This window comes from Elephas maximus, chromosome 24, assembly GCF_024166365.1.
Source record: "Elephas maximus indicus isolate mEleMax1 chromosome 24, mEleMax1 primary haplotype, whole genome shotgun sequence".
Lineage (NCBI taxonomy): Eukaryota > Metazoa > Chordata > Mammalia > Proboscidea > Elephantidae > Elephas > Elephas maximus.
In genome coordinates this window covers 47,919,589-47,934,144 of record NC_064842.1, presented here as the reverse complement: position 1 = coordinate 47,934,144, position 14,556 = coordinate 47,919,589, and the positions used below count along the sequence as shown (strand labels likewise).

Here is a 14,556-nt window from a genome sequence, read left to right as displayed (position 1 = left end):
AAGCAATAATGCTAGGTCGTAGCTAATGAATTTTTTTTCTTTTTAATTATATTTTAGATGAAGGTTTACAGGGCAAACTAGCTTCTCATTAAACAGTTAGTACACATACTGTTTTATGACATTGGTTAATGACCCCATGACATGTGAACACTGTCCCTTCTTGACCTTGAGTTCTCTGTTACCAACTTTCCTGTCCCCTCCTGCCTTCTTGTCCTTGCCCCTGGGCTGATGTGCCCCTTTAGTGTTGTCTTATTTTATAGGCCTGTCTAATCTTTAGCTGAAGGGTGACCCTCAGGAGTGACTTCATTACTGAGCTAAAAGGGTGTCTGGGGGCCATACTCTCAGAGTTTCTCCAGTCTTTGTCAGGCCAGTAAGTCTGGTCTTCTTTTGTGAGTTAGAATTTTGTTCTACATTTTTGTCCAGCTCTGTCTGGGACCCTCTATCGTGATCCCTGTCAGAGCAGTCAGTGGTGGTACCCAGGCACCATCTGGTTGTACTGGGCTCAGTCTAGTGGAGGCCATGGTAGTTGTGGTCCATTAGTCCTTTGGACTGATCCTTCCCTTGTATCTTTCGCTTTCTTCATTCTCCCTCGCTCCCAAAGGGGTGAGATCAGTGGAGTATCTCAGATGGCTACTCACAGGCTTTTAACACCCCAGTGCTACTCACCAAAGTAGAACGGAGAACATTTTCTTAGTTAAAGAATTTTTGCTCAGCATAAATGTGTCCCATGAGCTTATAAAATTCTCATGGAGGGCAATAAGAACCATGACAAACGGAAAAAACTTTGGTTCAAGTTACAGTAACATTTATTTAACCAAAGCAGAATAGAAACCTAAGGTAATGAGGGTGACCATGGGTACACTTGAAATCTTATACACCATCCTTCTTCTGTGATTAGTAAGTAGATTCTGACGCACAGTAATGCCTCTCAGTGTGCAATTATGAAAATCTCTGCCATGTTTTTCAAGACGTGTTGTCCAAATCTCTAAAAATAACAATAATCATCAAGATAGCTCCTTTATCTACCATCCAACAAAGGATATAACAGCTAAGTGAAGGGAAGAAGCAAAGTACTTCAGCTATTATGAAATGGCTTAAGAGCCTCGAAAAGTCAAAAATATAACACAGTGGAATCAAAAGTGATAACAAAGGCAGAAGGATCCTCAACTGGGGGAGGCCGGGCTCTAATTCCATTTTTCTACAAGGCAGAAAGCATGTGAACTTCAACCCATCAATGCTATAAACACATCTGCTGAGATGGCACCAGTCTGTGGAACAGGCAGAGGCAGGTATGCGCTGGAAGATCTGAAGGCTTGATGGAGAGAAGTGGGTGGGAGTAATCAGGGAGGAGGTGTGGGGCAAACCAGGCCAGCAGCAGTGGGGCCCTGAGGGCAGAAGGGAGAAGCTGGGCTGAGAGCAGGAAGTCTACTGTTGGGAAGAGAGGTGGGAGGAGTCAGAGAGAAAGTGGGTCTAGAGACAGAGTTAAAATATTTGAAAAGATCGTTCACATACATAAAACCTAAGCCTTGAAGGCAAACGTTAAAGGTGGTGGGATAAGGAGCAGGAGGGTCCATGCGTGGAAATCTGTGGGGAGAAAAACATGAAGTAAGAGGAAAAAGCTCACCCAGAGAGAGAACAGATTTAGTGGGAGAACCTGGGATGTTGGGAGCTGAGAGAACTCACTGCGTGGAGCAGGTCTTGGCTTTACTTTTGTAGTTCTTTTAGAGGGAGCAGCAGTGAAAATTGATTACCACCTCCTTTGGGCCAAGGGAGAAAGACGTGGCAGTCAGCTTCTGTAAAGATTACAGCCTTGGAAACCCTATGGGATAGTTCTACTCTGCCCTAATAAATCAAGTGTGGGGTTACCTGAACTTTCCTGGGACCTCTCTTCCATTCCGGGACCCAGACACGTTCTTGGAGAGGTCCCAGGATGGAAAACCCTGTTTGCTATGGTTACAGCAGAATGTCAAATGAGACAGGGTACCTAAAAGGACTTTGAAAACCACGAAGCACACTATAAATACGAGGCATTTTTATTCACAGATTCCCTCAAATAACTTGAAGACCAGAGTTAAAATTATGGCGGAAGAAATACTCGTCACATTTGGAAAGTATATATATTCCAAATCAAGACACTCCTAACTAGAAATTCCTGTAATTTGAGAAGACATCATGCTTGGTATGTTTACTTTCCTGTCAGATATTTTTCAACTTTTAAAAAATCCTATCTGAGGTAAAATATGGGACTCTTAATAAACTACCACAGATTTATTAAGAATTAAGTCTGTATCTAATGCATTTCCAAGAAGGTTCTGACACATTACAGATTCTAGTTAATTGGGTTAAGTTCATCTAATTCAATCGCTCATTAAGCGACTTCCAAATGTAAGGTGCAGGCTGCTCTGGGGGTTGCAGAGATGAGCAAGACAGCCCTGCCTTCTCGTAGCTTAGTCAATTAATCCTATGAGCTTCCATTTCAGACTGGGGAAGCTGTACCTCCTTTCCCAAGTGTAAAGAGACAGTGCTCTTCATATGAACAGACTTTGCTGTTGTTGTTGGCTGCCACTGAGTTGGCCCCTGACTCATGGCGACTTCATGCACAATGGGATTGGATGACTGTGATCCACAGGGGTTTCAGCAGCTGGTTTTTGGAAGTAGATTGCCAGGCCTTTCTTTCTAGTCCATATTCGTCTCTGGAAGCTCAGCATCACAGCAACAGACAAGCCTCCACTGACAGTGGCTACACATGAGGTACCTTGTCTGGGAATCGAACCTGAGCTTCCCACACGGAAGGTGAGAATGCTACCACCGAACCATTTAGGGGAACATAATTTAACAAAAAAAGTAAAGCAATGTCTTACTACCTGGTGACTGCAGACACTCAATGTGTTACTTTCTATGGCGAGGACAGCCTAGCCCAGTTTATGTTCAACCACACCTGTCATAATTGCATAATCACGGCATGTCATGTTGTTGCTTGTTGCAACTGTAACTTGTAAAACTAAACTCCAGAACAGAGATAGTCAAGCTAAATAATTGCCTACTTTAAAAATATGTATGTATATAATTTACGTACCACTTCAGATAAGCTCTTGAATTATGATTCCTTAAAATCATCACTGTCACTATTTTTAAAATAGTGCTCTGTGTTGTAATTCTTCCTGCATACAAGCCCTATCCCTGTCATCTCAGTTTTTTCAACAGTATTTTATACTGGTCTACTGCAATCTGCTCTTCATGTTTTAACCATAACCTAATTAAGCACAACTTTTACTTCTCCCTGCTACGGGACTTCCAAAATGAAACCTCAAAGAAGGACCATAAAATGGCCCAAAACACACGTGTTTAATAAAAACACAATAAAATAAAAATACCTTTATAAAGTAGGGAAAAAAAAAGTCACTGAACACTTCTAAAGGAAACATCTGAATACCCACTATACTGGACTGAATACCAAAAAAATGAAACCAAACCTGTTGCCGTTGAATGGATTCCAACTCATAGTGACCCTAAAGGACAGAACAGAACAGAACTGCCCCACAGGGTTTCCAAAGAGCAGCTGGTGGATTCAACCAGCTGAGTTGTAAACTACTGTGCCACCAGGGCTCCAATGGATTGAACAGTGTCCCTAAAACTTCCTGTTGGTCCAGAACCTGTGAAAATGACCTTATTTGGAAAACAGGATCTTTGCAGAGTAATTACGATAAGATCATATGGGATTACGGTGGGTTCTAAATCCAATATGACTGGTATCTTTATAAGAAGAGGGAAATTTGGGCACAGTGACAGAGACATACAGAGAATGTCATATGACAGCGAAGGCAGGGATAGGAATGATAAGTCTATAAGCCAAGGAATGCCATGGATTGCTGGCAACCACTAGAAGCTAGTAGGAGGCAAAGGATTCTTCTCTAGAGCCCTGTGGGGGAGAGGGAGGGCATGGCCCTGCCCACATCTTGATTTCAGACATCTAGCCTCCAGAACTGTGAGAGAATAAATTTCTGCTGTTTTAAGCCACCAAGGATGTCATATTTTGTTATGGCAGTCCTAGGAAACTAATAAGCCAGTGCGTACCCTATGCTGGGTCCTCACACCACGTTATCTCATATAACCCACCCGACCCTTGGACAGAGGTTCTACTATCTCCATTGCCAAATTAATATTTTTTTTTAAAGGTGTATTTTCATGAAACTAAGACTGAGCCACCCAATAAAAAGAATCTCTGAGTAAACTGCTATTTACTAGATGTATAACTTAAAAGGAGCCCTGGTGGCACAGGGGTTTAAGCACTTGGCTACGAACCGAAAGATGGGCGGTTCAAACCCACCAGCCGTTCCAAGGGAGAAAGATCTAACAGTCTGCTTTCCCAAAGATTTACAGCCTAGGAAAGCCTACAGGGCAGTTCTACTCTGTCCTAGAGGGTCACTGTGAGTCAGAATCTACTGGACAGCAGTGCGTTTGGTTTGGTTTGGTTTGGTTTAGGCGTATAACTTGATTTGCACAGTCAATGTTCCTAAAAAGTTGACGGCAAATCAACTTTTCTGTGTAAATTATTTTCACATAAGCTTGCATTATATTATCAGACATACCATACATTCACTTTGGACTGATAATCAATCAACGATGTGCTGCTCAGAGGGCTTGCTGGAGCCCTACAACCCATTCTCCCCCTAACAATTCTGGTAAGCTAAGATTTCATTCCACACTCTCAGAGGTCTAGAATTTATCAGTTTAAACTACAACGTGTGTGCAGCACCCACACATTGTAGATGTCTGCAAACAGCAGGGGAACTACATGTAGCACCAAGTAACACCCCCCACCCCCCACTCCCTATATTTGATTCCAACAACCTGGTATCACAGGTAGTGAGGTTTGACCAATTTCTCAACAAGAGTTCTCCTTCCAGAATTACTCTCCCTCCAGAAGTACTGTCACATTATCTCCTTAGGGACATCCTTGAAACACAGCTGGAAATTCTGAAGACAACAGAACGTCATGACCTATGTACTTAAATGTGTGGGCCACAGAAAGTGCCTCCTATGGCTCCAAGTTGATGGGTATGTTCAAGTGAAGCCGTTAGGCTTAGGATCCTCTGCAAATGAGTCTCCTGCTTTACATCTTGCCCTAATCAGAGGCAGGATACCTCCTCTTCCAGCCTGGGGTGTCTGTCTCCTTCTCTGGCACAAATATCCAGCAGGAAAAAGGAGCCACTGAGATGTAACAGTCAAGGTTTGCCTGTTTGCAAAACCAAAGCAGTGCTGGGGCAACATCGACCTGGAAATGGTACTTACAATAATGCAAAACACCCTCCTCCTTGGCAGAGTTTGGGAATCAGTCATAGCAAATAATACCAATTAATGGGCAAGCTCTTGATTTACACCCTGTGCTTCTCCAAGGAGCTCAAACCACTTCAGGCAGGAGCCTATTAATTCTCAGAAATCCATGCTAAATGACAAAGTGAGATGACAGAGGGGCTAGGGATAAATTACAAGCCAAGGAAATAAAATAACCAGTTGTCTCAACTCAGAGTGAAACTGAGTCAGTTCTGAAGAGGAAAAGCTAGAGCTTCAGGACACTTCTGGGGTGAACTTTTAACACTGGGGGGATCTGAGATCTCCTACCAACCAAGGGCATTTTTCTTGGTCCCTTTTCCCGGGAGGGGAAAAAGTCCCAAAGGGAGATAGTGCTTGACAACAGAAACACCCTAACCCTTCTCAGGTATCTACCACCCAAGTGCCCAGTGCACTTCGGATTGTTGTGTTCCCTAGTAGCCCATCCAGGGCTGTTCTCTTAATCAGGTTTGCACAGCAGGAAACCTTAGGGGAGACAGGATTCAGTGCTGCCTCTGTGAGGTGCTAGTCCCTGCACTGGTTTAATGCAGATAAATACAATCAATTTTCCTATCTCTAGCACTTCCTACTTAAGTAGCAAAACAAAATGAGGTGATCCAGCCCAAATTAATTTTCAAGTCTAATCAATTGCATTTCCAGAGAGCCAACACAGAACACGTTCCTACAACCCAGCTCTAGGAGAACGGAAAAGCAGAGAAAACCCCCAAATTGAGCATCTTGGCTTTGAAGACCCTCCAAAAATAACATCTCCCCTCAAACGCAGCGGCAGTAACCCAGGATTACTCTGCTGGTGTTTTTTCTTCCCACCCTAGCACATCCCAACTCTACCAAACTGAAAGATTATTTTTATTAGGTAGAGTTGAATCCACCCCCTTGAACGACAGTCTGTGTAATGTACTTTTTTTTCACTTCCCCAAACTGTCCATATTGTCTCCTAAAAAAAAAAAAAGACAAAGTACTATATGTAATCTATGGTGTGTCAGCCCCACCTCGAGCCGGAGTCAGAGTATGTGTGTGTCTTTACTGAGGTTCTGGGTGTATCACTTTCAGAGTTATTCCAATAGCTGAACTTATGGAGGTATCTATTTTAAAACAATTTTCCTTAGCCACATGCAATGGCAGATAGCTCATAGGCTGTCAACTTCCTTTTGGAAACAAATCACTCTCTGTGCTTGTCATCTCTTAGGATTAATGCGTGTTTATGTGTGTATATTTATATCTTTAACCATGCAACGCTTGGAGCAAAGCAAGCCACCCCCAAATTTTACCAACATGCTTGAGCCAATTCAGAGCTTTAGAAGAGGAATGAATGGGAGACGAGAGCCCTTAAGTTCAGGGACTTCTCTCACTCAAACAGTACGTGGGGAAAAAAAAAAAAAAATCCCTCTGTAGAGGGAGGGGGCAGGGTGGATGATAGGGGAAGGGCACTAACCAGCAGACCAAAGGCAGCCGCGGCGGCGGCACTTCGCGAACTGCCTGCAGAGGGGGGTGAAATCTGCTCCGTGTACAATAACTAAGCACCCTCGGGCTGCCTCGCACGGGCACGAACAATAAATACACTGAAGTGGGCAAACGGATGCACCGAAACAAGCCACCCCGAAAAGGTCAAAACTTCAGAAATCCCGGGGATCACACCACCCACACAAACACATCGATCAGTCAACGCGGGAGAAGGGACTTGGAGACTTAGCAAAGGATTCTGAATTTTTGTTTTTTTTCTTTCAAGCTCTGGCTTGCAAAGTACGGTGGCTACATGCAAAGCTAGAGAGGAGCAAGAAGGCTGAGGGCGGCGGGGAGTGCGGGTGGGAAGGGAGGGGTGTCTAACACCAGCCACCCAGGCCTCAGTGTGACGAAAGTCGTCAGCAGCCCCAACCGCATTCTAGTCCCTCCGCCCCAGCAAGCAGACGCCCCCGGCAGCTCCCCCCACCCCAGCTTCCGTCCTTGCTGCAGCTTCACCAGCCCCGCACCAGCAGCAGCCCCGGCCCGGGCCCCAAGCCGCCAGCGCCAGGACCGCGGCTCCCATCCCCTCCGCGCGGCGGACATCCCGCAGGCCTCCCTCCCTGCCAAGCCGGGGGTGCCGGGAGAGCGGAGCCGGGCGGGCAGCGGCGCCAATTCCCCCCGCCCCGGGCTGGCGATGGGCTCTCGCTTACCTTGGGCGCTCGCGGGGGGGGCTGAAGGTTGCAAGCCTCCCGCCCCCCGCCCCTTTCCTCCTCGCCTTTTTTCTTCCTCCCTCCTTCTCTTCCTCCTCCTCCCCACGGTGTGTCCGGGTCTCCCCCTCCTCCCTGCTGCTTGAAGTACAAGCCGAAAACACCGGAGCCGGGCCCGCGTGCGTGCGTGCGGGAGGCGGCGGCGCGCGCCCAGCTCTCCAGTAACTGAGCGCGGCGCGCAGCTCCCAAGTAAAGTGTGAAAGAAGCGGCGGCCCCAGCGGCCGCGGCACTGAACGTCCCCCCGGGAGTGGGCAGGGAGCGAGCGAGGGTGGGGACCGGGAAGAAGGGAGGGAAGGAGGAGACCTCCTCGCCCAGTCACTCACTCGAGGGGCGGGGGCAGCCAGACACTCCCCCACCGCCGGTCCCTCCCCGCGCCGGGCTCCCGCGCGCGTCCCGCTTCCCTCCCCCGGGGAGGGGCCTGCGGTGGCTGCGAGGGGGCCGCGCACCCGAGAGGAAGGGACTGGGCGTGCGGGCTCGGCTGCTGCTGGGGCTGCAGGGACGGGAGGGAGGCGAGGGCGGGTATATGTGTGTGGGTGGGGGTGCGCGCGCTCGCCAGGGTGCGCACCCCACGCCGGCGGGTGAGTGGGAGAGGAGACCCCAGCTGGAAGGCTCCGTCCCGACCGGCCTTCCTGGGCCTGTCACCCGGGAAACGCCGTGGGAGCGGCCTGACACGCCGCGGCTTTGGGCAGAGGCTCGGGAAGCGAGGCGGGCCGAGCTCTGCGGGAAACCCCGGCCAGCCTCTGGGCCCTGCCGCGGGGCTGCGTCCGGCGGGACCGAACGGAGAGAAGGCCGGGCATCCTCCGCCCGCCGCGCCCCCCCTCCCCTCCCAGACCGAGCTGGACCCGCGGGCGCAGCCCTGCGGCCCTGGGCCGCGCCGACAATCCGCTTCCGCCCTGCCCGGGAGCCGCTGCGCTGCAAAGATGAATGAAATATCGCCGACTCGGCGGAGGCAACTCTGGGGGTAAAGAGAGGGGTGCGCCGCCGGCCTCGCGCCCTGCGCTTCCCTTTCCCCTCTTCCTGGCCTCCTAAGACCTAAAGCCGAGGCCTCGTCTGCTGGGCGCGTCCGGGATGGTTGGGGGTACAGGAGATCGCTGTCCACCACTTCATATCTCCAGTTCTTTATGGACCGTCACAGGAGGTCAAGCAATTTTCCACTCTGGGAGAGGGTACTTTTCTCCTCTTCCCGGTTATATTGGGTGTCTCGTGTGCCTACTGAATTGATCTTTCTGCTTGGATAGCGTTTGGATGTTTTTTTGTGCGGCTTCCCCGCGCTTCCCTGCTCCTTCAGTGCCCTGAAAACCAAGGAATGTCAGGCCCTCAGTGAGGACACCCGAGAAAACAATAGGGCAAAAGATCCTTCCCAGGGCCTCAGGGATTGCACACAAATCCAATCATTTCCTAGTTTTGGGTCAAGATGAACTTGGAAAATGAAAAAGGACACCAGAGCTGTGACAGTGATGAGGCAATTGAAAAGCAAATTCCTAATTTCATAAAATAAGTTAGTAATCACCCATTACTGAGTAGGAAGTCGGCCTTTTTGAAGAAATTGTTTTCCAGTTTTCTCCCTTTTTCAACTTGAAAGGCTAGTATCACGTTGTTCTTGAAGCTCCCTTTATTTCCATTAAAAAATTATCTACATTCTAGTTCGTTTTTGTCTTTGAAACCCAAACACTTCACGGGGATGGGAGGTGGGGAGGGAGGGCATAGTTAAGAAGGGAGGGAAGACAAATTGGGATTCCAGTCAGGTGCTGTCAGCCACCTTCTCTATTACCTTAGGCCACTTGTTTGATTTTTTTTAACTTTCCATTCCGTATCTGTGAAATGGGACTGATAATGATAGTGCCTGCTTTATGAGCTTGTTGTGAAAGTAAAAGGAAAATAAAATGAGATGGTAATGCGTGTAGAACACTTTGTATGGTGTCTGGCACATGATAAGAACTCAGCAAATGTGAGCTATTATTTCAGAAATGTATTTTAACTCAAAATTTGGTAGACTTTCTTTTTCCCTCTTTACTTTCGCTCTTAAAGTCAGAGGAAAAAACAACCCATAACTGCTGAGTTCATCCAAATGTAGTCACCCTTTCAGTTTTTTAGGCCATGCCTGAAACCTTCTGTGGTAAAATGAGAGAAATATAAGAAGATGTGTGTGTGTGTGTCTACATATCTGTATTTATACAAAAGAATCCTTGAGGACTACAAGCTTTGTCCTTTTCCCTCCTCTCTCCTTCCCTCATCTACATAGACCACCCTGAATAGAACAGCTTTATAAATGCTGATTTGTGTTGTATTCTATCTCTTCAGGGCTGAGAACAGCACTTGGCATTGTAAGTTTCTTGAGAGCTGGAACTATGGGTAGCCTTTGACCTGGTATCCTTGGAACTAACAGAAGGCCACAGAGAAAGCACTTCATACTTGCCTAGATGAAAGTACATCGATACTATGAACTTTTTTGTGTGTGTGCTTTAAGTGAAAGTTTACAAACCAAGTCAGTCTCACAGACAAAAAGTTATATACACCTTGCTATATACTCCGTATACTCCTAGTTGCTCTCCCCCAATGAGACAACACACTCCTCTCTACCGTCTATGTCCGTGTCCATTCAGCCAGCTTGATACTATGAACTTTTAAAGCTAATTTTTAATTATTATAAATGGTACGTGTAGAAGTTTAGAACATTCAGCTACATATGAAGACTAATAAAAATCATTATAATCCCATCATGAAGACAGAAGCACTTATTAAGTGCTTTTCCCCCCATTCATTTCATCATTATTCAACCAAAAAACATTTTTAAATAATATTTCTTTGTGTTTTCAGTGGAAGTTTACACAGCAGCTTAGGTTCTCATTCAACAATTTCTACACAAATTGTTCTGTGACATTGGTTACAATTGCTTACAATGTGTGAACATTCTCAGTATTTCCGTTCTGGTTGTTCCATTTCCATTAGTCTAGTTTCCCTGTCCTCTTATGTTCTCATCTTTGTTTTAAAGTGATTTTGGCCATTTGGTCTCATAAATAATTTTTTAAGAGTACAGTACTCACGGGTGGTATTCTTTATTTTGCAAGTCAATCTGTTATTTAGCTAAAAGGTGACCTCAGGGACTAGTTTTAGTTCAAGGTTTAAAGCGTATCTCAGGGCAATAGTCTTGGAGAGTTCTCTAGTCTCAACCGGTCCAGTAAATCTGGTTGGTTGGTTTGTTTGTTTTTTAGGAATTTGAGGTTCTAGTCCACATTTTTCTCCCATTCTATCAGAGCCAATCTATTGTGGTCCTGATCAGAATAGTCAGTAGTGGTAGCCAGACACCATCTAGTTTTTCTGGTGTCAGGGTAGATGAGGCCAAGGTTCATGTAGGCTATTAGTCCTGTAGACTAGTTTCTTCTTTGAGTCTTTGGTTTCCTTCTTTCTCTTTTGCTCCCAACGAGTACAGACCAATAGATGGCCGAATCAGCAAACATTATTAAGTGCCTAATTACAGACCTGACAAGTTTACCAGGGCTGAGAACAGATCATATGCTGTTAGTAAGCATTGCTTGTTTCTCAGTAGAAACTATCCCTTAGAAGCAATATTTTCTATGATGGCGAAGGTCTCAAGATAGCCTGCAAAGTCCCGTGAAAACAATCCTGTAATTAAATGACAGTGCTGACCAGAAGCAATCCACGTTTTGTAGGGCTTGAAGCTCTTACAGTTTGGGGAGCTGCCTTTAAGAAAAAGAAGACAAAATTACAAAAATTCCTTGGAAGGGCTCAGGTAAACGAGGGGCCAAGAAGGAGCCTGGGTGGCTCAAGCAGTTTGCGTCTCTACTCCTATGAGACCTGACAAACTGCTTTTATAAAGATTACAGCCAGGAAAACCCTATGGAGCAGTTCTACTCTGTAACACTTAGAGTCACCATGAGTCAGAATCGACTCTATGACAATGGTTTTGCTTCTTAGTAAACCCTCTTTGATGTTAGTATTTCTGTAGCATTTAACTGGCTCCTCATTTCACCTGGAATGCCTTCAACACATCTCTTTCCCTTTCCCCACCAAATTAGGGCAGTGGGACTATTGGGGCTTCCAGGACCAGCAGAGGAGAGGGTAGAAGGAGCAGAGCCAGAGGGGCAGGGGGCAGACAGGATGGGCCCTTAGGGCCTGTATTGACTACCGCAGGAGTTGCTGGCAAATCTGTTTGGTCAGCATAAGCTAAATCCACTAGCCATGTTATCATGGAATAACCTCTCTAGCTACTTATAGTTATTAAAATGACTATATGCATACTTAGAGCCCTGGTGGCACAGGGGTTAAGAGATCAGCTGCTAACCAAAGAAAGGTTGGTGGTTCGAATCCACCAGCCGCTCCTTGAAAACCCTATGGAGCAGTTTTCTTCTGTCCTGTAGGGTCACTAGGGGTCATTACGGACTCGCCAGCAATGGATATATACACACTTAACATAAAAAGAATGAACGACTTTTTTTTTTTCCCAGTATCAAGTAATAAAAACATCACCTCTTTGCCCTTTAGCAGCACTAGGGTCTCTGAATTCCATATTTTCAAACACTCTAAATATGATTTTCAAAAATTGATATTATTTTTTGCCCAGAAAATTTAAATTTTAATCTTCAAAAACACCACTACCATAATGAATTATCTTTTATTCCTAAAACTATAGCTTATAAATACTTGGCTCTATAGGATCAGTCATAACATACAAATTTGAGTTTTTTGTTCCTTTTAAGTATAGCTTACCTTTACCATTGACTTTTTTTTTATAGAAAGAAGGGAGCCCTGATGGCACAGTAGTTAAAAGCTCTCAGCTGCTAACCAAAAGGCCAGCGGTTTGAACCCACCAGCCGCTCCACAGAAGAAAGATGTGGCAGTCTGCTTCCATAATGATTTACAGTTTTGGAAACCCTATGGGCAGTTCGACTCTGTCCTTCAGGGTCGCTAAGAGTCGGAATCGACTCAGTGGCGGTGCGTTTGGTTTTTTTTTCTTACATCTGGTTTATAGAAAGAAAACCAAGGAAAGGCAAGTTGATTGGGGGGGGGGGGGGGGAAAAAGACAGTAGAAGCAATATACTCCTCTCCCATACCTTCTCATATAAATCAAAAAGAATTACATTGTGTTTTTTTTTTTAAAGCAGTTTTTCTAATCAAGTTAATTTTTCTAAGTAGTCAGGTTTAGAGTACATTTGACAGGATTATTCACAAATAAGTGATCCTAACATAAGCACTACTCCAAAATGTGTTTTCTTCACATTTGTTCCATGCAGTAACACCTAGTATCGATTTAGTGTCTACTGTGTGTCCAGCATAGGATTACATCATTAATGCTTAGGAACTAACGCACCTCATCTCCGTGGCAATACAATCAGGTATGTCTTAATATTATCATCATTCTTGTGCAGATGTGGAAGCAGAGGCAGAGAAGGAAGTACTTACTGCAAGGCCAAACGGCAGAGCCAAGGTTCCTTCTTACTGGTCAGATCCTAGAGTCCACACTCTTAACCATTTCTCTTCAGTTTCCTCTGTTTGTCTCCTTCAATTTTACTTATTTTTTCAAAGCCAGGCTCAAACCTTAGATCCTCAGTGGAGGCCTATCTCAGAAATCCCAGCTTTCCGAGTTTCTGAACTTTTGGAGTATCCGTAGTCCTCTGTACTTAACTGGAGTTTTATGGTCTTACACTGTTGGGGATCCTTTCACATCTTGTATGATAACTCTTCCATCAGAGCCAGCAGCTAGAATTGCCTCCATGAACAATTGCCTCCTTTGCCATGAGATCAAAAGAACTGGATGATGCCAAGCTAAGATTATCGAATATTTTGATGAAGGATTCTACGGAAGAATCTTGAGCAAAAGGGGGAAAATGTGGAAAAGAATTTAAAATTTTTTTGGAGCCCAGACTTTGAGTCATTAAGGCTGGATAAACCCTGAAACTATTGCTCTGAGATAATCTTTAAACCTTAAATCTTATACCAAAAATATTCCCTGAAGTCTTTAAACCAAACAACAGTTTAGCTTAATTAGTAATGAATGCCTACCTTAAGCATTGTGCCCTTTTAAAGAACTATCTATATGGAGGACCCCTGGTGGCGCACTGGTTAAGAGCTTAGCTGCTAACCAGAAGATAGGCAGTTCGAATCCACCACCCACTCCTTGGTGCAGCTCTACTCTGTCCTGTGTGGTTGCTATAAGTTGAAATTGACTCAACGGCAATGGGCATTTTTTTTTTTTTAATCCATGGGATGTCAAATTGACAACGGTATCTTGAAAGATTAAACAGGAAACTTAGGGAGAAGTAAGTTTATGTTAAAGGGTGAGGAACAATTAAGAAAAGGAGAGTGAGAATGGTTGCACAACTTGAAGAATGTAGCCAGTGTCACTGAATTGTACGTGTAGAAATTGTTGAATTGCTATATGCTTTGTTGTGTGTATTTTCAACAATAAAATAAATTATTTAAAAAAAAAAGAAAAAGATCAGTAGGTAGAGGTTGGAGACTGAATAGCGTGTGTGTGTGTGTGTGTGTGTCTATTTAAAACTTTTGGGGGGAAGGGGGAGATTGGGGAGCTGGAAAGCACATAACAAGCAGTTGTAGATTGAGGTTTGTTTACATTTTTTACTTATCATAGTTAATTCTGGTAACACCACATAGCTCCTTCTGAATGGTTCAGGTCTAAATCAGAGTGGATAGTTAAAGTCAGTATTAACAGTTTGCTAAAGATTCCTAACTGGCCTCTCAATGATGCATGAATTACTTTGAGTAACCTGCTTTTCTAGGTTTGAAAACTATGGTTCTTACATCTATTTCATAGTTAGGGTATGTTTTTCCTTTAATCTCATTTTCAAAATTTGGGTAGTTGTTAGATGGAAAATGGAAAGCAGTCACATGGAGCAAGGAGTGAAAAGAACCCATAACCAAGAAGTGAGGCTCACTCAGCCACAGCAAAAAGGGAAAACCCAAGATGAGGGAGGGGAGCTCCAGACACCCATGAGGGGTGAACTAAGTCTGTCATGAT

At 45.0% G+C, this 14,556-nt stretch overlaps 1 protein-coding gene across 3 annotated transcripts in view; it reads right to left on the bottom strand.

The window, feature by feature from the left end:
- C24H1orf21 (chromosome 24 C1orf21 homolog) overlaps positions 1–7,873 on the bottom strand; it is a 328,797-nt gene extending 320,924 nt beyond the window's left edge. The window contains exon 1 of one of the 3 annotated variants that reach the window (XM_049868578.1): positions 7,503–7,873. The gene's annotated coding sequence lies outside the window, so the exon portion shown is untranslated. The remainder of the gene's footprint in view (positions 1–7,502) is intronic. The other 2 variants (XM_049868581.1, XM_049868580.1) reach the window with 2 other exon arrangements.
- Between the last annotated feature and the right edge of the window lie 6,683 nt (positions 7,874–14,556).